The sequence below is a fragment of the Moschus berezovskii genome, chromosome 14 (genome assembly GCF_049115385.1).
Source record: "Moschus berezovskii isolate FMDL1 chromosome 14, NW_MosBer_1.0, whole genome shotgun sequence".
NCBI lineage: Eukaryota > Metazoa > Chordata > Mammalia > Artiodactyla > Moschidae > Moschus > Moschus berezovskii.
The window spans coordinates 7,355,802-7,380,236 of record NC_142473.1 but is presented as its reverse complement, the minus strand read 5'-3'; the positions used below and the strand labels follow the sequence as shown (position 1 = coordinate 7,380,236).

General features: G+C 37.9%; 1 non-coding gene across 1 annotated transcript; it reads left to right on the top strand.

The window, feature by feature from the left end:
• The first annotated feature begins 1,076 nt into the window (after positions 1-1,076).
• LOC129554950 (U6 spliceosomal RNA) lies at positions 1,077-1,183 on the top strand. Its single transcript, XR_008685674.1, has one exon. It is a non-coding gene; the product is annotated as a U6 spliceosomal RNA (small nuclear RNA).
• Positions 1,184-24,435: the final 23,252 nt, after the last annotated feature.

Here is a 24,435-nt window from a genome sequence, read left to right as displayed (position 1 = left end):
TAATTTTATATGAAATTTAATTTTTATTTTAAATTGAATCTATGATCCATTTTACATTACTATTTCTACATGATGTGAGTTATGAATTGACTTATTTTTAACACAGAGATATCTGTTTCTTTCTCATTTATTTTAAATGTATTTATCTTGCAGTATTATAGTGCAGCCTTTTGAAGTTTTCTTACTTCTATTTTGGGACTTTGTTGTTTTATTGACAGGATTCTGACTTTGGTTCATTTATTTGCAGATAAGTTGTTCATATCCATTGGTGGGATGGATCTAGAGCAGAATTTACTGTAAGTCTAGATTAGCTCTTCTACCATAGGGGTTTTTTGTGATCTTTATTAAATGCTTGGATTATTTAATGAAGCCTCTTATTCCTATCTTGTGCAGACTCCCAAGTATAGCCTCTGTTGTGTTCTTTCCCTGGTAGTTATTTCTTGCTCATCTTTACTGAGACTTGCCCTAAGCATGTGTACTTTAGTACACTTGTTTAGCTGAAAATTCAAGGAAACATTCTATGAAGAGTCTGGAACTCATTTTCAGCACAATTCTCTTCTCTGTGGTACTCTATTCAATAAATGCCAGCCTCTCCAGAAGAACAGAACTCTAATTTCTATCTACTGAACTCAGTGAGACAACTGTGCTATATATGAACTTCCTTGCACTTTAGCCTGGAAAGTGGCTTCAGGAAGAAAGCAGGGGTTAATGAAATTCAAGTTGTTAGTTCTTCTTTCCAGATTTGCCATTCTATACTCCATACTTTAAAACATTTACAAATATTTACTTGGTTTCTTCTATCTTGAACCAAATTCTCTGACTATCCTTTCACTTGTCTTGTCTATTCTGTTTCCTACTACCCTCTTCTTACAGTATTTTTGTTTCAATCCTAGTATAGTTCTTTTATGAATTTGACTATTTATTTCATTTCTCTTTAATCAAGTTGCTATGTGGCCAATAGCTACCCTGAAAAAATCTTTTTTTTTTTTAATTTTTGCCTTTGTTTAAGTAATTTGTACAGGTGACACCTCCATCAGGTTGGGGACTAGAATGGAACAGTTGAAAACTGATGTCAGGTGCTCGCTTCGGCAGCACATATACAAAAATTGGAACGATACAGAGAAGATTAGCATGGCCCCTGCGCAAGGATGACATGCAAATTCGTGAAGCGTTCCATATTTAAAAAAAAAAAAAAAAAAGAAAACTGATGTCAGGTAAATTTGTCTAGTTAGATACTGTCTTTGAAAGATACTACCTTTCAGATAGATATTGTCTTTCAGATAAATATTGTCTTTGCAGCGTTTCCCTTCTAGATAAGACCTTATCATGGTAAGAGATAATAAGTAGTCCAATTTGGGATAGTCTTAAGAACTAACTATTATTAAACCCATTTATGGGATTTTCAGGGAGGGCTAGGAAAGAAGGGAGAGGTGGGCTAGAGTTAGTCAAAGGATTGTCTTGGCAAGGATTGATAGGAAATTGTAAACCACAAAATTTCTGGGATATTTAATGATCTTATCTTTAAAATTTATGAATCTGCATGTAGTTAATGTTAGATCAGTTTACTTGTAATATTATCTTGGACCACATGGGTTTAATTGAACAGATTGTTAAAGAAGTTTGCACTTAGCCTGGGATTTCCATCATGATGTGGTCTGGCACAGCATATGTGTTTTAAGAGTCAGAAAACACTTTGCAAATTTATTTCTTCATTCCACATATCCCAGATGCCAGCAGGGCTTTTTTTCACTTCATACACATGGAAGAATTATCAACTATATTGTAGATATTGCATAATAGAATTTAATTTCAAAGCTCAGAAATGGAGTATAACCAAATTCAGAATCTTAAGAAAATGTCTTTATGATTAATAATATAAATTTTCTGAAAGCAAATCAGAATTATATTCTCAGTACCAGACATTATTGAATGGATAAATGAGTGCAATTTTAAAAAGGTTATGAGATGAGACAGGAATTGGTAACATGCATAATTTTTTAGCCTTATAAACATAATTGAGTGAAACATAATACAGACACCTGAAATCTATAGTGTGAGTACCTATATAAAGTTAAGGCATGTTAGATAGCTTCCCATGTAGGGCTTTGAATCCCTGGTAATGATCTGCCTCTTGTTATAGTTTCACTGGAGTTGTGGAGAGAGGAAAGGATAGGGAATTGTATAGGCACTGGTCATTAGCTGTGAGATTATTGGGAAAGAATGACTTCCCTAGTATCAGTTCCTTCATCTGAAAAATTATTATTCATGGAAGAAAATTAAATGATTAACTGAATATGATAAACATTGTAGCTGCTCATAAAATATTACTTAGCTTCCCTTTTCCTTTTCATCATGGCAATCCATACAAGCATATACTAAAGGTAATAATTTTCTTATTAATAATTATTGTTTATTTGTTCTCTGTTTAAATGTAGAGGTCCATTCAAAATGTTAAACTTCTGAGGAAAGAGAGAAAGTAAGAAAGAGAAAGTAGAGAGGAAAAAGGAAATATAATAAAGACAGGTAAGACACATTTCATCGCCCAAATCTTGAGCTGGGTGGAAATAAAAGAGAAAAAGTAGGTAAGATTGTGTTTTTGGTGTATGTAGTATTCATTCATTTGGTTTATTTGCACAAACTGAAACAGAGCAGACATGAATGAAATTTAGTTAATGAGATGGTGGAGAATGTGGAGAGAAAGTGGACAGGACATTTAAGATGAGGCTGAATGGAGACCAGAATTAAATAACATAGGATCTAATCTGCTATGTTAAGTATTTTAAATTTTTGGAGCAATTGAAACCACTGAAAATTTTGAATTATTGCACGGCAACTGATTTGTAGTGTAAGAAAATCTTTACTCCTCAGGTGGGATGAATATGTTTGAAGAGGAAAGAGTGCTTATGCAGAAAAAGCTAAGAAATTGGTAGATTCATGCAAGGTTATTATAGCAATGATTTGCATTAGGGTGGCGGCAGTGGAGATGAACACTTAGATAAATTAGGATCGTAGTTAAAACTTAGTCTCAACAGGATTGTGCCCAGCAGGCTTATCCTACTTCAAAAGCCCTCCAAACCTCCGGAACCCAACTCCCTGGAGAGATTTTCTGCATTCTTTAAATTTAAACTCAAGTCCTACCTGCATTTTGATGACTTCTCTCCCACAGGCAGAGTTAGTGAATTATTATTTTAGCACCTGGCAAATGAATCCTTTAAGACAGTGAATTTCAATCCTAGATACACATTCAAGTCATCTGGGGAACTTTTAAACATTTCTATTACCTGCCTCTTTAAGAGTAGTGACAGAGCAAAAGTATTACTTAAAGGTTCCTCAGTTGGCTCAGCTGTGAATTTAGGGATGAGAACCAGCATGTAAAGGCATTTACCATACTGGCATTTTTAGTTGTCCCTTCCATGAGGCTGTTACTCATTGTGGACCAGAAATGTTGACTCATCTTTGTAGCCTAAGGATTTAGCACAGAAATGATGCATCTTAATTTACTGGTATGCATTTAAATAATTAAAATATGCAAATTGGGTTACTTGTATTAGCTAATTGAGGTTTTCCTGCTTATGAAGATGACTGGAAATAAGTCAGGGGAGATTTATGAAAAGACTGCACTAGAAATGCTTTCCTAAATAAGGATGGAAGCAGGCATTTAAAATCATAGGAAATAAAGATGTAAAATGTAGCTTTTGCAAAAATATAAACCTTTCTATTCATGGCATATGCCCTGTTTGGGGTTCTGCCCAAGAATTTTTTGTTTCTCATCTATAAAGAAAGTCACACTTTAAAAAATGTATATGTTTCAATAGATATACATTGCTCTAAAGTACCTAAGCTAATTTTCTACTTTGACCCTGATGTCCAGTCTATTTGCAGGCAGAGGTGCTCCCTATTCTTGTGGATGTAGGGAAGGTACAGGCTAATTTATTTTACCTATTCATCTAGCTTTGAGAGACAAGAAAAGCCTATTTCTCTGGAAGTTTTATTATATTGCTAGTGTTGGAATGACATTGAAGCTTGTCTATTACCATAATTCATGGGGATGGATTTCACTGGCTTGTAATATAGCACCTGTTCACTTTTTAAAGAAGCCATTTGATCCCATTATAAAGGGACTGAACAATTTAACATAAAGCAAAATGAGCCTACAAGAAGGCCTGGATGAGTTCTGGGGGGACACTTTCCATCCTGACCATGACTCTGGCTCCATAGCAGTGTCTGAACACCTGCATGGCTTAATGGTGAATTGAATCAATGCCATCATTTTATTCTCCCTCATGTTTGCACATTGTATGCCTTTATAAAATGATAGTTCTATCAGGCAGGAGATGGAAAGACCAAATCAGACACTTTAGCTATACTGGTCTCCTGTCTGGGAGGACAGAACGTGGCCAGGGACTCCTAAATAGGGCTGAGGGTTGACAAAGACACAGTAGGACTACACCCAGTAAAATAATAATAATAATAAAGCCTGAGACCAGGAAGTTAGGGAAAACTCAGAGGTGCATTTGAAATGGAGTTACAGAAGGGTGTGTGTGTATGTATATATGTTAGTTAGTCAGTTGTGGCCGACTCTGTGACTCCAGAGGGTGTGTGTATGTGGGGTTGATAGTAAAGCTGAGACCAAATGCAACAGAGATAATCTAAGACAAGGGACAGGGAAGAGGCTGGGACTGAAGCCTGAAGACAGAGCCTTAAGGGATTGCCTGAAGATCCTGAGAGAGGGTGGCCTCTAATAGGCACTTGCACCTCCAACTGCATGTCAGAAGAATAGTGTTTTCCATGATTTCCTTTCAACTTCATGGTGCTTATAGGTCTCATATATGATCTTTCTAATCCTGATACTAATTGCTTATATCCAAAATTCTGATATACCACTGCAGTACTTCATGGCATGAGGTTTGTAAGCTAATCTCGTTCTTGGTTCCTATATTAGTTTTATATTACCATGAAACAAACTATCACAAATTTACTAGTTTAAATCCACACACATTTATTTCACAGGTTCTGCGGGTTAGAAATCTGGACATAGCTTACCTGTATGCCAGCTGGGTGGCAGTCTCATCTGGAGGCTGTCCTGGGGAAGAACCCACATCCAAGTTCATTTGGTTTGTTGGCAGAGTCTCGTTCCTTGTGGTTGTAGGAACTAAACTTCTCAACAGTTTCTATATATTGCTTCTACAAGCCACCTGCTGTTCCTTTCTGGCAGGTTAGTTTGGGCCTCCTCACAGAAGGGCAGCTTCAGGGCAGTTCTCTGCTTCTGTGGTGGCATAGGGCTCCAAAACCATGTTTCATAAACAAAATATAATCTGTACCACCTTTTCTAACCTTGCCAAAGTACACTCAGGGTCCCTTTTGCAGCATTCTGCTCATTACAAGTGAGTTCTAAACTTTTCCATATTTAAGAGGAGGGAAATTATACTCCACCCCTAGGGATATGACAAGATTATAAAAGAACGTGGGCAGTGGAAATGACATTGCAGTCACTGTTGTACAACATAGTGTACTACAGGAAGGAAGAGTCAGGTTTGACAGTGAAATATAAGATGTATATCCAGAAATGCATGTATATTTAACTTTGTTTTTAAATTTTTTTCTCTTTTTTTAATTTTTTTTTTTTTTTTTACTTTTCAATATTGTATTGTTTTTGCCATACATTGACATGAATCTGCCCCGGGTGTACATGTGTTCCCCATCTTGAACCCCCCTCCCAACTCCCTCCCCATATCATCCCTCCGGGTCATCCCCATGCACCAGCCCCGAGCATCCTGTACCATGGATTGAACCTGGACTGGTGATTCATTTCACATATGATAATATACATATTTCAATGCCATTCTCCCAAATCAACCCACCCTCACCCTCTCCCACAGAATCCAAAAGACTGTTCTATACATCTGTGTCTCTTTTGCTGTCACCTATACAGGGTTATCGCTACCATCTTTCTAAATTCCATATATATGTGTTAGTATACTGTATTGGGTTTTTCTTTTTAGGTTACTTCACTCTTTTTTTAAATTTTAATTGGAGGCTAATTATTTTACAATATTGTATTGGTTTTGCCATACGTCGACTTGAATCTGCCCCGGGTGTACATGTGTTCTCCATCTTGAACCCCCCTCCCACCTCCCTCCCCAAATCATCCAGTGCACCAGCCCCGAGCATCCTGTATCATGCATCAAACCTGGACTGGTGATTCATTTCACATATAATATACATGTTTGACTAAAACAGGTAAGTCATGACAAAGATCACTTTAAAGATTTAATATTTTTGTGAACATCATATTTATGGCAGTTGGTATAAATATGCACTTGCTCCAATATGAGGCATACACAGATTTGTATGACCTAGACCTAAAACAATATTTATTGAATAAAACAATGTTTATGGAATTAATAAATGCTGTAAAATAATGTTTTGCACTATTTAGATGAAAACATCTAGAAGGAAATTGAGAAAAAAGATAGGAGTCAGGAGGGGAGCCTTAGCTTTCGGAACCTTCACTCAGTGTCACCAAATTGGGTGAGGCAGCCGGTTCTCTTGTCTGGTTTGTCACTGATGTAGGGTTGTTTGAGGATGATTATCTGCATGAATGTGGTACATTATTTAGATATTTTTCTAATACTGATCAATTCTATTTATATGAGGTACCTAGAATCGAACAGTCAAATTCACAGAGTCAGAAACTACATTTATGGGTGCCAGGGGCTGCGGGGAGAGGTGGGGAGTGGGGAGGGGAGTTAGAGTTTCCTGGCCACAGAGTTTCAGTTTAAGAAGTTGAAAAGTTCAGGAGATGGATGATGGCGAAAGTTGCACAATAGTGTGAATGTGCTTGGTGCCACTGGACTGTACAGTTGCTGTGCTAAATCCTTTAGTCATGTTCAACTCTTTGCGACCCCATGGACTGTAGCCCACTAGGCTCCTCAGTCGATGGAATTTTCCAGACAAGAATACTGGAGTGGGTTGCCATTTCCTAACCCAGAGGTTCTTCCCAACCCAGGGATTGAATCCACGTCTCTTGTGTCTCCTGCATTGCAATTAGATTCTTTACCATTGGTACCACCTGGAAAGCCCAAACAGTACAGTTAAATATGGTTAAAACTGTATATTTTATATTATGCGACTTTTTGCCACAATTTAAAAAATTAAGAAATATATAGTAATTTTAGTCTATTATGAGGTGCGTATTCTATTCACTTTACTTCCTTCTTTCCATTCACTGCCACAATGATTCTAAAAAAGGCTGTATCAGATCCTAATGACAGGCTGAACCCAAGCTCAAGTCCAGCTCCTCTGCTGATTTAACCTCTCTTTGAGGCCAAAGATGGAGTCATCATATTGCTGCTGCTCTAAAATGTAGGCTGGAGGAAGCACAAGCTGGAATCAAGATTGCCGGGAGAAATATCAATAATCTCAGATATGCAGATGACACCACCCTTATGGCCGAAAGTGAAGAAGAACTAAAGAGCCTCTTGATGAAAGTGAAAGAGGAGAGTGAAAAAGTTGGCTTAAAGCTCAACATTCAGAAAAATAAGATCATGGCATCCAGTCACATCACTTCATGGCAACTAAATGGGGAAACAGTGGAAACAGTGGCTGACTATTTTTTCTGGGCTCCAAAATCACTGCAGATGGTGACTGCAGCTATGAAATGAAAAGATGCTTATTTCTTGGAAGGAAAGTTATGACCAACCTAGATAGTATATTAAAAAGCAGAGACATTAATTTGTCAACAAAAGTCTGTCTAGTCAAGGCTATGGTTTTTCCAGTGGTCATGTATGGATGTTAGAGTTGGACTATAAAGAAAGCTTAGTGCTGAGAATTGATGTTTTTGAACTGTGGTGTTGGAAAAGATTCTTGAGTGTCCCTTGGACTGCAAGGAGATCCAACCAGTTCATCCTAAAGGGATCAGTCCTGGGTGCTCATTGAAAGGACTGATGTTGAATCTGAAACTCCAATACTTTGGCTACCTGATGCGAAGAGCTAACTCATTTGAAAAGACCCTGATGCTGGGAAAGATTGAGGGCAGGAGGAGAAGGGGATAACAGGATGAGATGGTTGGATGGCATTACTGACTCAATGGACATGGGTTTGGGTGGACTCCGGGAGTTGGTGATGGACAGGGAGGCTTGGTGTGCTGTGGTTCATGGGGTCACAAAGAGTTGGACATGACTGAGCAACTGAACTGAACTGAAAGAGCAAGCTTTATCTTGAATTCTGGCCCTGTTAGATATTGGCTATATGACCTTGGCCTAGTTATTTAATTTTTATGAGCTTGTGTTCTCATCTGTAAAATTGGGGAAAATAATACCTGACAGAAATTATATGAGATAGTGAATATGAAATGTAGGACTGTTCTTGGTACATAGAAGTTAATCAATAAATAAAACTGCAATTTTATTGCTCAGTCTGATTGTTAGGATGACTAGAGGGAAAGAAAAAAGCACCAAATGTCTAGTTTGAATATCCTGGGCCATTATATAAGTTGCCTTCAGTCAACTATGAGTTAACTTATGAATTGTGAAGTTTCACCTACAGTGATACAAAGAAATTCCCCGGATTGGAAGAGTATGTTTCAGGTCTATGTGTAACTGCCACCTAAGTGAAATATTGAATGACTTAAAAAATGTTAAGTGAGCATTTTGTTTTACTCGAATCAATGCAGATGAGGCAAAATACTTGATGTGATCTCTGGTTGCATAACTATACTGAGTCATTAAAATTAGTGCAACGATATTTAAGGACCTCCTTCGGTTTTAGCTCACCTTTTCCTGAGATCTATAATTCCTCCTGATAAATGTTGTGTACACAGGATATTAGGGCATGCTTTCTTGTGAAAGGATGCCGGGAGTGATTTAGGAAGCTTTTTGCATCCAGGTGACAATAAGCTGATACCATGTGTATTGCTCATCCTGTTTGTGACACCAGTTGTCTTGCTATTCACACTGTTTGTACTCTTCGCTGAACCGAGGGTAGGCAAGGTGCAAGCTATGAGGCTGGAAGGAGACTTGAGGAGCCGTAGGAACTGCAGACATGTTTATTCTCTCCTGGCTGACACAGCAGCCATAGCAGTTGCCCCTCTTGTGGCTGACCCAACAGACATAGCCGTGGCTCAGCAGTAACGCCACTGCTTTCTAGGGATAGCTCTTATATGTGTACCACACAAAGCAGTCCATGACCAAGCAAGTGCCTCGTGACATGTATGCACAGTGCTACAAATGATCTCAGCTATTACGTAGTCATTATTTACACAACGCTGGGCAAGAGAGCCTGAACACACCATCCTGGCTAATTTGTTCTCTCCCCACACTGTGTCGTCTTGTTAACGTTTTAAATCCTTTGATTAATATGAGATGCTTTCACTAGTATAAACTTTTTTCCCAGACACTTTTCAAAAACATTGGTTCTTATAAGGTATATATTCACAGAAAATGCTCTGCCATTAAGCAACCTCAGAAACATATTTTGAACAATTTACACATCAGTTTACTTATTAAACTGAGCCCACTAGGACTTCCCTAGTGGGCTCAGTTTTTAAAGAATCTGCCTGCAATGCAAGAGACCTGGATTTGATCCCTGGGTGGGGAAGATCTCCTGCAAAAGGAAATGGCAACCCACTCCAGTACTCTTGACTGGAAAATTCCATAGACAGAGGAGTAGGGAAAGTTACAGTACTTGGGATCGCAAAGAGTTGGACACAACAGTGCAGCTTTCACTTTCACTTACTTATTAAAAGAAAAATTTCTTCATGCATGTGATCTTTAAAACATTATATTTTCTGTGGTTCTAAGATACCCATTGACCAGAAAAACAAAGTTATAAACAATAACATTTTCTTTATTAAATAGACTCATAAAATAAATTGAGGGGTACATATTGTCTTCTCATTATGGTATGTGTGCCTGCCTGCTCAGTCATGTACAACTCTTTGCAACCCTGTGGACTATAGACCGCCAGGCTCCTCTGTCCATGGGATTCTCCAGGCAAAAGGACTGGAGTGGGTTGCCATTTCCTCCTCCAGGGGATCTTCCTGATCTGACAATCGAACCCACATCTCCTGCCTCTTCTGCGTCGCAGTTGGATTCTTTCCCACTGAGGCAACTGGGAAGCCCCTCTTGTCATTAAGTCTGAATAATTGGTGCAGGCTGTCTCTAGATCTGGGCTAGAAACAAGCTTGACTGTTCGGTGAAACTTTCAGCGAATTCAGTGTCAAGGAACTGGAAACACAGGAGTGTAGAAGAGGAAGTAAGATTACTCTGGAATTAGTAATACCTATGTTAGAACCATAGCTTTATATGCCAGATAAGGAATTCTCTTTTCAGATAATTCATTAGTAATAGTATGCCTCAATATCTTAACTCCTATAAACACCAGCTTCCTCATCAACTATGCTGAGTTGCTCAGTTGCTAAGTCGTGTTTGACCCCTTGTGATTCCATGAACTATGTAACACATCAGACTTTTCCATCTTTCACTATCCCTGGGGAGTTTGCTCAAACTCAAGTCCATTGAGTCTGTGATGCCATCTAACCATCTCATTTTCTGTCATCCCTTGTATATGAATTAGTGAGTACTGACACTGAACCACTGATACTAGGAAAAAGAGAGTTATGATCCTGTACAATTCTGCTCACAATATTTCATCAACTGATGAGTACATGTCCTAGTTTTATGTGTTTCTGATCAAGGACACCTTATTTAATATATATTCCTGACTCATTAACATTGAAATCAAAGTCAGCAGCACCATAATTCATGATTTGGTGAGGTTATCTAGCACACAGATTTTCTCTGTAAGGCACACCACAGCCATCTGGCACTTAGGAACGTTGAACAGCACTTCAGTCCTATGCTTAGTGGCAATTTTAAAAAGTAAGTTCACTAATAAAAATCACAAAAATGTGAAAAATACAAAGGATATTTATTTACAGCATGAAAGCTGAGAAAGGAAGACTGAGTGCTATTCAACCTCAACTTCTGATTACACACACATCAGGTGACTCTGCGCATGTCCACAAATAACTGTGAAAACATCACACGTGTTGACTTTGGGGCTGCAAATAAATTTTAAGGAGTAGTTGACTTTACACATACAAATAATGAAATTCTGTTGTATATGGATAAGAGTATACACACACTCATACACACATATATATATATACATGTTAAATCTTCATCAGCATTCACTGTATTGTTTATGCTTAGAAGAAATATGCGTAATGCAGAAAGAATCCATTAAAAATGTCTCTTTTTTCCCGGACATGGAGAGGAAATGACCCCACCCACCTTGTGGATGACTGACTAGGTAGGGAGAGCAGTTACTTAACTGATGTATTTGGCTGTTGATTCCTCAATTGCTCCTCCGTGTTTACGGGTGGAATAGAATACTAGGGAAGAAGCATAAGGGAAAAAAAAAAGATGTCCAACATCAATTACATGTATAGACAAAACCCCTTAACTGAGGAATGATCTACAATGAGTTTAAAGTAGAAAGAGCAGATTTTAGTTTGTGAATTTTGATCCGAGTGATTAGCAACTTGAGTTACTATACCATTCACTGTCATAGAATTATGCAATAACAGATGCTGAATGGGGTTTTAAAAATATCTCAGACCTCATTTTATATCATCTACAACTTCAGGGACTTACAATCATTAAAGCATGTTGAGCTGAAATTTGCTTTCCTTCGTTTCAGTCCTTTGGCCTTGTTTCTCTTCTTGGTTACTCTAAAGGCAAATCTAATCTCTTTTCTAAATGATGGCACATCATACATTTACAGAGTTCCCACTCTAAACTCAATATCATGCTTATTCTAACTGAAACCTTTCTTTAACATGCACTTCTGTTCAGTTCAGTTCAGTTCAGTCACTCAGTTGTGTCCGACTCTTTGCGACCCCATGAATCACAGCACGCCAGGCCTCAATGTCCATCACCAACTCCCGGAGTTCACTCAAACTCATGTCCATTGAATTGGTGATGTCATCCGGCCATCTCATTCTCTGTCATCCCCTTCTCCTCCAGCCCCCTGTCCTTCCCAGCATCAGAGTATTTTCCAATGAGTCAACTCATCGCATGAGGTGGCCAAAGGATTGGAGTTTCAACTTTAGATCAGTCCTTCCAATGAACACCCAGGATTGATCTCCTTTAGAATGGACTGGTTGGATCTCCTTGCAGTCCAAGGGACTCTCAAGAGTCTTCTCCAGCACCACAGTTCAAAAGCATCAATTCTTCGGCGATCAGCTTTCTTCACAGTCCAACACTCACATCCATACATGACCATGGGAAAAACCATAGCCTTGACTAGATGGACCTTGGTAGGCAAAATAATGTCTCTGCTTTTTAATATACTATCTAGGTTGGTCATAACTTTCCTTCCAAGGAGTAAGTGTCTTTTAATTTCATGACTGCAATCAGCATCTGCAGTGATTTTGGAGCCCCAAAAAATAAAGTCTGACACTGTTTCCACTGTTTATCCATCTATTTCCCATGAAGTGATGGGACCAGATGCCATGATCTTTGTTTACTGAATGTTGAACTTCAAGCCAACCTTTTCACTCTCCTCTTTCACTTTCATCAAGAGGCTTTTGAGATCCTCTTCACTTTCTGCCATAACGGTGGTGTCATCTGCATATCTGAGGTTATTGATATTTCTCCCAGCAATCTTGATTCTAGCTTGTGCTTCTTCCAGCCCAGGGTTCCTCATGATGTACTCTGCATATAAGTTAAATAAGCAGGGTGACAATATACAACCTTGACGTACTCCTTTTCCTATTTACAACCAGTCTGTTGTTCCATGTTCTGTTCTCATGACCAAGATAATTGCGATGGCGTGATCACTCACCTAGAGCCAGACATCTTGGTATGTGAAGTCAAGTGGGCCTTAGAAAACATCACTACAAACAAAGCTAGTGGAGATGATGGAATTCCAGTTGAGCTATTTCAAATCCTGAAATATGATGCTGTGAAAGTGCTGCACTCAATATGCCAGCAAATTTGGAAAACTCAGCAGTGGCCTCAGGACTGGAAAAGGTCAGTCTTCATTCCAATCCCAAAGAAAGGCAATGCCAAAGAATGCTCAAACTACTGCACAATTGCACTCATCTCCCACGCTAGTAAAGTCATGCTCAAAATTCTCCAAGCCAGGCTTCAGCAATATGTGAACCGTGAACTTCCAGATGTTCAAGCAAGGTTTAGAAAAGGCAGAGGCACCAGAGATCAAATTGCCAACATTCGCTGGATCATGGAGAAAGCAAGAGAGTTCCAGAAAAAAATCTATTTCTGCTTCATTGATTATGCCAAAGCCTTTGACTGTATGTATCACAGTAAACTGTGGAAAATTCTGAAAGAGATGGGAATCCCAGACCACCTGACCTGCCTCTTGAGAAACCTGTATGCAGGTCAGGAAGCACTTCTGCTATGCTATCTCATATCCATCTTTTATGTGAGGTTGAATTCTCAAAGAGAATAGTACTTTATGTACATCCTAGTTTAAATCTTATTAGGCTGTTCCACACTGCCATAGTCTTCTCAGGTAGAAAGTATTTACCTCCTTCTATCATATCTTTTCACTTGTGAATACTGTTATTAATATTTCAAACAAAATGTTAATTAAGAAATTCTGTAGCATGCTACTGGAAACATGAATAATGCTAGCTCATATGATGTCCTGTGCAAACTTAAGAAAATATGTACCCTTTCTCATGACATAATTAGATGACTTTGAAAAATGATAACTGTTACAATGAGACACAATTTTTTAAAACTTTATTTATTTTTAATCGAAGGATAATTGCTTTACAGTATTGTGTGGGCTTCTACCAAATGTCAACATGAATCAACCATAGGTTTACCCATGTACCCTCCCACTTGAACATCCCCCGCAATTTCCTCTCCATCCCACCCCTCAAGGTTGTTATTGAACCCTGGTTTCAGTTCCCTATGTCATACAGCAAATTCCCATTGACTGTCTATTTTTCATATGGTAATATATGTTTCCATGTGACTCTCTCCATGAATCCCACCCTCTCCTTTCTCCCCCTCAAACTGTGTCCATAAGTTTATTCTCAATTTCTGTGTTTCCATTGCTACTCTGCAAATGCATTCATCCGTACCATCTTTTTAGATTCCATATATATGTGTCAGTATATGATAATTTTTTCTCTTTCTGACTTACTTCACTCTGTACAATAGGCTCTAGGTTCATCCACTTCAGTGTTGATGATGTCCTGTCATTCAGTCATCTCTGACTTTTTGTGACACAATGGACTGCAGCACATCAAGCTTCCCTGTCCTTTACCATTTCCCAGAGCTTGCTCAAACTCATGTCCATTGAGTCAGTGATGCCATCCAACCATCTTATCCTCTGTCGTCCCCTTCTCCTCCTGCTTTCAATCTTTCCCAGCATCAGGATCTTTTCTAATGAGTAAATCAGGTGGCCAAAGTATTGGAGCTTCAGCTTCAGTCCTTCCAATGAATATTCAGGACTGATATCCTCTAGGATTGACTTGTTAGAATCTCCTTGCAGTCCAAGGGACTCTCAAGAGTCTTCTTCAACACCACAGTTCAAAAGCATAATCCTTTGGTGATCAACCTTCTTTATGGTCCAACTCTCACATCCATACATGACTAGTGGAAAAACCATAGCTTTAATTTTATGGACCTTTGTTGGTAAAATAATGTCTCTGCCTTTTAATTCTGTCTAGGTTTGTCATAGCCTTTCTTCCAAGAAGCAAGTCTGTTTCATGGCTGGAGTCAGCATCTACAGTGATATTGGAGCCCAAGAAAATAAAGTCTTTCACAGTTTCCATCATTTCTCCATCTAATTGTCATGAAGTGATGGGCCAGATGCTATGATCTTCATTTTTTGAATGTTGTGTTTTAAGTCAGCATTTTCCCTTTCCCTTTTAGTTTCTATTCACTTTCTGACAAAAGGTTGGTGTGATATGTATATCTGAGGTTATTGGTATTTCTCCAGGCAATTTTGATTCCAGCTTGTGCTTCATCCAGCCCAGCATTTCACATGATGTACTGTTGCATACAAACTAAATAAGCAGGGTGACAATATACAGCCCTGACGCACTCCTTTCCCAATTTGGAACTGGTCCATTGTTCCGTGTCTGGTTCAAACTGTTGCTTCTTGATCTGCATACAGATTTTGCAGGAGGTAGATAAGGTGGTCTAATATTTGCATCTCTTTAAAAATTTTCCACAATTTGTTGTGATCCACACAGACAAAGACTTTAGCTTAGTCAATGAAGCAGAAATAGATATTTGTTTGTTTTTCTGGAGTTCTCTTGCTTTTTCTATGATCCAACAGGTGGTGATGATTTGATTTCTGTTTCCTCTATCTTTTCTAAATCCAGCTTGAAAATATGGAAGTTCTCGAATCATGTACTATTGAAGCCTAATTTGCAGAATTTTTAGCATTACTTAGCTAGCATGCGAAATGACTGCAACTGTGTGGTGGTTTGAACATTCTTTGGTGTTGTCTTTCTTTGGGACTGGAATGAAAATTGACATTTTCCAGTCCTGTGGCCACTGCTGGGTTTTTCAAATTTGCTGGTATATTGAGTGTGACACTTTAATAGAATCATCTATAGGATTTGAAGTAGCTCAGCTTGAATTCCCCCACCTCCACTAGCTTTGTTCTTCGTGATGCTTCCTAAGACCCACTTGACTTTGCATTCCAAGGTGCCTGGCTCTCAGTGAGTGATCACATCATCATGGTTATTTGAGTCATTAAGTTCTTTTTTGTATAGTTCTTCTGTGTTTTCCTGCCACCTCTTCTTAATATCTTCTGCTTCTGTTATGTCATTGCTGTTTTTGTCCTTTATTGTACCCATCTTCGCATGAAAATTTTCCTTGTTATCTCTAAGTTTCTTGAAGAATTCTCTGTATTTCCCATTTTGTTGTTTTCCTCTATTTCTTTGCATTGTTCACTTAGGAAGGCTTTCTTATCTCTCCTTACTTTTCTTTAGAACTCTGCATTCAGATGGGTATATCTTTCCTTTTCTCCTTTGCCTTTTGCTTCTATTCTTTTCTCAGCTATTTGTAGGCCTCCTCAGAAAACCATTTGGTCTTTTTGCATGCTCATTCTTGGGGATAGTTTGCCCACCACCTCCTACACAATGTTACAAACCTCAGTTCATAGTTCATCAGGCACTGTATCTTTTAGATCTAATCCCTTGAATCTATTTGTACTTCTACTGTATACTCCTAAGGGATTTGATTTAGGTCATACCTGAAAGGTCTAGTGGTTTTCCCTACTTTTTTCAATTTAAGTCTGAATTTGGCAATAAGGAGGTCATGATCTGAGCCACAGTCAGCTCATGGTCTTGTTTTTCCTGACTGTATAGAGTTTCTCCATCTTTGGCTGCAAAGAATATAATCAATATGATTTCAGTATTGATCATCTGGTGATCTCCGTGTGTAGAGTCATCTCTTGTGTTGCTGGAAGAGGGTGTTTGCTATGACCAGTATGTTCTCTTGGCAAAACTTTATTAGCCTTTGCCCTACTTCGTTTTGTACTCCAAGGCTAAACTTGCCTGTTTCTCCAGGTATCTCTGATTTCCTACGTTTGCGTTCCAGTCTCCTATGATGAAAAGGACATCTTTTATGGTGTTAGTTCTAGAAGGTCTTGTAGGTCATATTAGAACTGTTCAACTTCAGTTTCTTTGGCATTAGTGATTTGGGCATCGACTTGGATTACCGTGATATTGAATGGTTTGCCTTGGAACTGAACAGAGATCATTCTGTTGTTTTTGAGATTGAACCCAAGCGCTGCGTTTTGGACTCTTTTGCTGACTATGATGGCTACTCCATTTCTTCTAAGGGATTCTTGCCCACAGTAGTAGATATAGTGGTCATCTGAATTAAATTTGCCCATGCCAGTCCATTTCAGTTCACTGATTCCTAAAATATCCATGTTCACTCTTGCCATTTCCTGCTTGTCCACTTCCAATTTACCTTGATTCATTGACCTAACATTCCAGGTTCTTAAGCAGTATGTTCCTTACAGCTTTGGACTTCACTTTGACTGCTAGACACATCCAAAACTGGGCACTGTTTCCACTTAGGCTCAGCCTCTTCACTCCTTCTGGAGCTATTTCTTTGATCTTCTCCTGTAGTATATTCGGTAACTACCAACCTGGGGAGTTCATTTTTCAGTGTCATGTCTTTTTGCCTTTTCATACTATTCATGAAGTTCTCAAGTTAAGAATGATCAAGTGGTTTGCCATTCCCTTCTCCAGTGGACCACATTTTGTCAGAACTCTCCACCATGACCTGTCAGTCTTGGGTGGCCCTACACAGCATGGCTCATAGTTTCATTGAGTTAGCCAAGGCTGTGATCCATGTGGTCAGTTTGGTTAATTTTCCACCTCATTAAAACTGACAAAAATGTGTTCCTTTGTATGGTTGAGCAATATTCCATTGTGTATATATACTACAAATTCTTTATCCATTCATTTGCTGATAGACATCTAGGTTGCTTCCATGTCCTATCTATTGTAAATAGAGCTGCAATTAAAATTGGGGTGCATTTATCTTTTCCAATTTTAGTTTACTCAGGCTATATGTTAGTAGTAGGATTGCTGGGTCACATCAGCATTCTTGCCTTGAGAACCCCATGAAGGCAAAAAGATATGACACTGAAAGATGAGCTCCTCAGGTCAGTAGGTGGTTTCAGTCCTAGTTTTTTTTTTTTTTTTTTTTTAGGAATCTCTACAGAGACTGTAACAATTTATATTCCCACCAACAGTGCAAGAGGGTTCCTTTTCTCCACACCCTCCCAGCATTTATTGTTTGTAGATTTTTGAAGATGGCCATTTTGACCTGTGTGAGGTTGATACCTTATTGTAGTCTTGATTTGCATTTCTAGACTCTTGAGAGTCCCTTGGACTGCAAGGAGATCCAACCAGTCCATTCTAAAGGAGATCAGTCCTGGGTATTCATTGGAAGGACTGATGCTAAAGCTGAAACTCCAATACTTTGGGCACCTCATGCGACGAGTTGACTCACTGGAAAAGACTCTGATGCTGGGAAGGATTGAGGGCAGGAGGAGAAGGGGACAACAGAGAATGAGATGGCTGGATGGCATCTCCACCTCGATGGACATGAGTTTGAGTGAACTCCGGGAGTTGGTGATGGAAAGGGAAGCCTGGCTTGCTGTGATTCATGGGGTCGCAAAGAGTCGGACACGACTGAGCGACTGAACTGAACTGAACTGAACTGAGTGATGAGCAGTGTTGAGCATCTTTTCATGTGTTTATTAGCCATCTGTATGTCTTCTTAGGACAACTGTTTGTTTAGGTCTTTTGCCCATTTATTGATTGGGTTGTTTGTTTTTCTGGTATTGACTTGTATTAGCTACTTGTATATTTTTGAAATTAATCCTTTGTCAGTTGTTTCATTTGCTACTATTTTCTCCCATTCTGAGGGGTTTCTGATAGCTCACTTGGTAAAGAATCTGCCTGCAATGCAGGAGACCCTGGTTCAATTCCTGGGTCGGGAAGATACTCTGGAGAAAGGATAGGCTACTCACTCCAGTATTCTTGGGCTTCCCTTGTGGTTCTGCTGGTAAAGAATCTGTCTGCTATGCGGTATACCTGGGTTTGATCCCTGGGATGGGACGATCTCCTGGAGAAGGGAAAGGTTACCCACTCCAGTATTCTGCCTAGAGAATTCCATGGGCTGCCTTTTAACCTTGTTTTGAGTTTCCTTTGCTGTGCAAAAACTTTGAAGCTTAATTACGTCCCATTTGTTTATTTTTGTTTTTAATTCCATTACTCTAGAAGGTGGGTCATAGAGGAACTTACCGTGATTTATGTCAGAGAGCGTTCTGTCTATGTTTTCCTCTAAGAGTTGTATAGTTTCTGGTCTTACATTTAGGTCTTTAATGCATTTTGAGTTTATCTTTGTGCATAGTGTTAAGAAGTATTCTAACTTCATTCTTTTACACGTAGCTGTCCAGTTTTCCCAGCAGTACTTATTGAAGAGATTGTCTCTGCTCTATTATATATTCTTGCCTCCTTTGTCAAAAATAAGAAATCCATAGGTGTGTGGGTTTATCTCTAGGCTTTCTATCTTGTTCCACTGGTCTATATTTCTGTTTTTGTGCCAGTACCACATTGTCTTGATGTTTATAGCTTTGAATTATAGTGTGAAGTCAGGAAAGTTGATTCTTCCAGCTCCATTCTTCTTTCTCAAGACTGCTTTGTCTATTCTGGGTCTTTTCCATATGAACTGTGAGACGTTTTGTTCTAGTTTTGTGAAAACTGTCATTGGTAATTTGATAGGGATTGCATTGAATCTTTAGATTACATTTGGTAGTATAGTCATTTTCACAATATTAGCTCTTCTAACACAGGAACATGGAATATCTTTCCATCTGTTTATGTCATTTTTGGTTTCTTTCATCAGTATCTTATAGTTTTCTCTATACAGTTCTTTTGTCTCCTTATTGTTGCTCTTCAGTCACCCAGTCATGTCCTACACTTTGCAACCCCATGGACTGCAGTATGCCAGGCCTCTCTGTTATCTCTGAGAGCTTGCCCAAGTTCATGTCCACAGCATCAGAGATACCATCTGGTCATCTCATCCTCTGATGCCCTCTTCTCTTTCTTTCCTCAGTCTTTCCCAACATCAGGAAGTTTCCTAATGGGTCAGCTCTTTAGGTAGGTTTATTCCTAGGTATTCAATTATTTTTGTTGCAATGGTAAGTGGGATTAATTCCTTAATTTCTCTTTCTGGTATTTCATTATTTGTGTATAGGAATGCAAGTGATTTCTGTGTATTGATCTTGTATCCTGCCTCTTTGCTAAATTCACTGATTAGCTCTAGTAATTTTCTGATGGTATCTTTAGGGCTTTCTATGTATAATATCATGTTGTGTGCAAACAGTGAGAGTTTTGCTTCTTTTCCTATCTGGATCCCTTTTATTTCTTTTAATTCTCTGTTGCTGTAGCTAGGACTTCCAAAACTATGCTGAATAGTGTTAAGAGTGGGCACATCATCTTGTTCCTGATCTTAGAGGAAATGCTTTCAGTTTTTCACCATTGACAATATTGTTTGCCATGGGTCCCTTTAATATTTGTTGTAAGTCTGGTTTGGTGGTGTTACATTCTCTTTACTTTTACTTGTCTTTAAAGCTGTTGATTTCTCCATCAGTTTTGAATGAGGTCTTTGGCAGGTATAGTAATCTTGTAAGTATATATATATATTTTCTGTACTGTAAATAACACCCTGCCATTCCCTTCTGACCTGTATAATTTCCACTGAAAAATCAACTGTTTATTGTATGATTTTCCTTTGTGTGCTACTTATTGCATTTCCTTTGCTGTTTTTAATAGTTTTCTTTGTGTTTAATCTCTATTGGCTTGATTAGTATATGTTTCGACATATTTCTTCTTGGTTTTATCCTGTATGGGACTGAGAGACAAAGTTTTTTACATAAAAATTTTAAAATTAAATAATAAAAAATTCAAATTTTAATCATAGTGAGTATTTTAAGTCATTTGGATTAAAATAATTTTTGTAAAAAATTACACTGCCTGTTAATTTTTAAGTTTCAGTGAAATATAATTTATATATAAAAATTCACCCTTTATAATGACAGTTTAGAGGTTTTTTAAATAAACATATAGAATTGTACAACTGTCATCACAATTGATCTTAAGACTTTTTATCCCCCAGCAAGTTCCCTCTCAGTTATTTGTAGTCAATCCATGTCTTCTCTCTCAGGCTCAGGCATCACTGATTTTCTTTTGTCTTCTGGAATATCATATAAATGCAATCATAGGTAGTTTTTTGTAGATGACTTCTTTCATGTAGTTAGGGATCCACAAACTTTTTCTCTAAGGAGTCAAATAGTAATTACATTTGGTCTTGTAATCTATATGGTTTCTATTGGAATTCTGCCACTGTAATGACTGATTTCAGGGTGAAAGTATTCAGTCACCAGTAAGGAGGATTTTAGCTGTAGGTTTTTGATATATACCTTGTATAAGATTGAGGATATATCCTTCTATTTGTAAAATCTGAGCATTATTTTCAGACGAAGAAGTGCTGAATTTTGTCAGATTTTTGTATTTGATGATTATTATTAAAATTTTACCTTTTCCTATTAATATTTTATTTAATATTTTTGGTTTTTTAATATCATATTAATCTTTCATTCCTGAGATGAATTGAGCTTTGTCATGCTGTACAATCTTTTTTGTATACCGAATATACTCACTAATACTTTGCTAAGGATTTTTTTAGTATGTGCTCATGAGGGATACTATGGCTTCTGAAGTGGTACTAGTGGTAAAGAATCCACCTGCCAATGCAGGGGACATGAAAGACATGGTCCGATACCTGGGTTGGGAAAATCCTCTGGAGGTTGGCATGGCAACCCACTCCAGTATTCTTGCCCATAGAATTCCGTGGACAGAGGAGCCTGGTTTATAGTGCATAGGGCCCAGAAGAGTTGGACACAACTGAAGTGACTTAATATGCATGCAGGTATGAGAAATATTGGACTATTGTTTTGTTTTCCTTTGTGATGGCTTTGTCAATGTCAGGATAATACTTGCCTTAAAAATTGGATTGGAAAATCATTCCTTCTCCATTTTTATAGAGATTGTGAGGGATGAATAGTGCTTTAGCTTTAATTTTTATTACTTTTAATATATATTTTCCTATTTATTTCTTTTTGGCTTCAATGGATCTTCTTTGCTGTGAGCAGACATTTTCTAGTTGCATAACTTTCAGAGCATGGGCTCGAGGGTGCTCAAGCTTCAGTAGTTGTGGGACATGGGCTTAGTTGCTCTGTGGCATAAGGAGTTTACATGGACGAAGGTTAGAACCTCGGATCCCCTGCATTGACAAGAAGATTCTTAAACTCTGGATCATCAGGGAATTTCTCGTTTTAGTTTTTAATAACTGATAGAAATCAGTATGCAATGATGGATATATGCAAAGGTCGCACAAGAAGGACAGGAATGGCAAGGACCTAACAGAATTAAAAGAGATTAAGAAGAGGTGAAAAGAATACACAGAAAAACTGTATAAAAGACGTCATAATGACCAAGATCATGATGGTGTGGTCACTCACCTAAAGCCAGGCATCCTGGCGTGTGAAGTCAAGTGGGCCTTAGGAAGCATCACTACAAACAAAGCTGTGGTGATGATGGACTTCGAGTTAAGCTATTTCAAATCCTAAACTGATGTTGTTAAAATGCTGGACTTAATATGCCACCAAATTTGGAAACCTCAGATGTAGCCACAGGGGTGGAAAATGTCAGTTTCCTTTCCAATCCCAAAGAAGACCAATGACAAAGAATGTTCAAACTACCACACACTTTCCTTCCAAGGAGTAAGCGTCTTTTAATTTCATGACTGCAATCAGAATCTGCAGTGATTTTGGAGCCCAAAAAATTAGGTCTTCTAAAAATCTTCATAAAATTTTATGACTTTAAAAATTGTTTTACTTTTTGCTGTTTTATTTCAATTTAGATCTTAACTATTTCTTTCCTTCTACCTGCTTTAGGTATGGCTAGTTCCTCTTTTTAAGTTTCTTAAGACTCCAAAATCACTTCAGTTGCTGATTGCAGCCAGGAAATTAAAAGACGCTTACTCCTTGGAAGGAAAGTTATGACCAGCCTAGAAAGCCTTTTAAAAAGCAGAGACATTACTTTACCAACCAAGGTCCGTCAGTCAAGGCTATGGTTTTTCCCATGGTCATGTATGGATGTGAGAGTTGGACTGTGAAGAAAGCTGATCGCCGAAGAATTGATGCTTTTGAACTGTGGTGCTGGAAAAGACTCTTGAGAGTCCCTTGGACTGCAAGGAGATCCAACCAGTCCATTCTAAAGGAGATCAATCCTGGGTGTTCATTGGAAGGACTGATGCTAAAGCTGAAACTGCAATACTTTGGCCACCTCATGCGACGAGTTGACACACTGGAAAAGACTCTGATGCTGGGAGGGATTAGGGGTGGGAGAAGACGGGGACGACAGAGAATGAGATGGCTGGATGGCATCACCGACTCGATGGACATGAGTTTGAGTGAACTCCGGGAGTTGGTGATGGACAGGGAGGCCTGGCGTGCTGTGATTCATGGGTTTGCAAAGAGTTGGACACGACTGAGCAACTGAACTGAACTGAACTGAAGACTCATAACTTATTTTGAGATAAGAAAAGAGATATTTCTCTTTTTTGAATATAATTATTTGTATTTATAGGTTTCTCTGGAAGACTACATCAACTGCAGCCCATAAAATGTAATATCTTTAGTCTTCTTTTTAACTCAGTTAAACATATTTTCTGAGTTCCCTTTACTTTTGATTGATTAATGGGTTACTGAGCAACTAAACACAATGGTATTTCATAGCAATGATAGCTCTGTGTTTCTTCAAATCATATTTTAACTCTCAATGTTAAACTATTTATTTAAATTTTTAAAATTTAAATTTAAACTAAGTATTTAAAATTTTAAATCGATACATATGTATGTATGTCCATCAAGGGACTGAGTCCCTTTGCTCTTCACCTGAAACTATCACATTATTGTTAATACTCTAATACCAAGTGTTTTGGTATAAAAAAAATAGAATTAAAAAAATAAAATCTATGGAATCAAAAAAATACTTACTAAGCATATTTTACGTGCTTAATTGGCAACATTTATGGGCACCTTTAGTTTTAATTTTCCTTACCATCTCCACATTAAAAAATATAGAAAACCTTTTTTATAGAATACTTATCAAGACATTGCAATTTTCTTTACCTCTGAAATAGTTTGATGTTATTACATTTCTTAAAAATCCCAATCAATTTGTTTTTCAGAAAGTTAAAACGTTTTAATTGAATGTCTTATCATTTAATACAAATTTATATGGATATTTAATTGGACTTGAAATTTTTGCCTCTCCTTTTATTAAATCATGTCATACCAGTAATTTAGCACCTTCTTTACATGTCATATGTTTTATAAATATTTCTTGCTTTAGACTAGACCCATCAACTTCTCTTTTCTGAATTCATAAGAACTTACTACTATCTTAACCTGGTTATTAACAGGCGACATGATTAGTAATTTTCCCCTTTATGTTCATTTCTCTCTTTTTAACCATCAGCATTATTATTACCAATCATTCAACGTTTTAAAAGTTTTCACATGTATTACACTTTAAAACACTTTTCTTTGATGCAGATATGTGATTTTCAAAACATTTAAAAATTTGTAAATCATAAGCACTGACCAAGCAGAATTAATGTTGAACATAAACTACTGAAAACCATACTGAGAAGAAGGGTGGAATATCAACCAGAGGGTCATTACTATTATAATTTTAATTTTATAGATCTGTTTCATGAAAAAATCTAGAGTACTTAGTCTATGCTTGCAAGAACTCTTTGAAAATGAAAAGATAACTGAGAATAA